Genomic DNA, 912 nt, shown 5'->3' with positions numbered 1-912 from the left:
ATATAAAAACAACACCCGATTCAGTGTAGTTCCGCCAACGGGCAGAAAAAGGCACGTCGCACTGTGTTTCAGATAAATATCAGCTTGAACTGCACGACTTGGCGCATCAGAGGGCACAGCTTCTTGAGTTGATTTTGCTGCAGCTCAAGAAAATATTCTACTTCTGGCCGTAAACGGTCACGACCGCCAGTGTTACAAAAAATCTTGCCTGATGTGCACCTAACAACTGCAAAGCGGGCTGGGGGGGCACCAACTCTCACTCAACAACTTACCATTCCAGAGCTGCACATGAGAAAAAAGTCAGTGGTCTGACGGGCAGTGGGCGCTTGCTATCTTAGTCAGTGCAGGCTTCGGCGGCATTGTTCAGGCAGGATGTGGCCAGTCCTTCTGATTAGCCCTCCCAGGTTTGCCTGAAGTCCAGTGGGCATGACCAGTTGGACAGGCCCCAGACTGTGGCCAACCGGAAATGCTCACTTCATGCCTCAAACCCACAGCCTGTTGTAGAGCCAGGGAATGCACAGCTTGGCCCCCTCTGGCCTCCTTTGGAGTGATGGGTTAACTTTCTCAAACCAATCCTAGCTTTGCATCCATGCATTTTTAAGTATGGAATGCATGAGTGCAAAGCTTGGGGTGGCGCTGAGCGGGCTGGCCTGTCCTGCAGTTTCAACTTCTCAGGAAATTGCAGGGGCTGGATGATAAAGGGCATGACCAATCATTATGTTCTTTTATTTTAAATCCAACAGTGGTTGGTCATGTTCCTTTAATGGTGACGGCATGGTAATGTTTGTTGCATTTTCCCCCTCCTCCACAGCAGCAGTGACAGCACTGTGCATGAGGGGAATGGATAATAGCAGTTGCCTTGTTACTTGTCCTGCCGAACCCGTACTCCAATTATGTGCTTACAGGTGGTTA

Source organism: Pleurodeles waltl, chromosome 4_2, assembly GCF_031143425.1.
Source record: "Pleurodeles waltl isolate 20211129_DDA chromosome 4_2, aPleWal1.hap1.20221129, whole genome shotgun sequence".
Lineage (NCBI taxonomy): Eukaryota > Metazoa > Chordata > Amphibia > Caudata > Salamandridae > Pleurodeles > Pleurodeles waltl.
The sequence above is the reverse complement of the archived record's forward strand: the minus strand, read 5'-3'. Positions refer to the sequence as shown.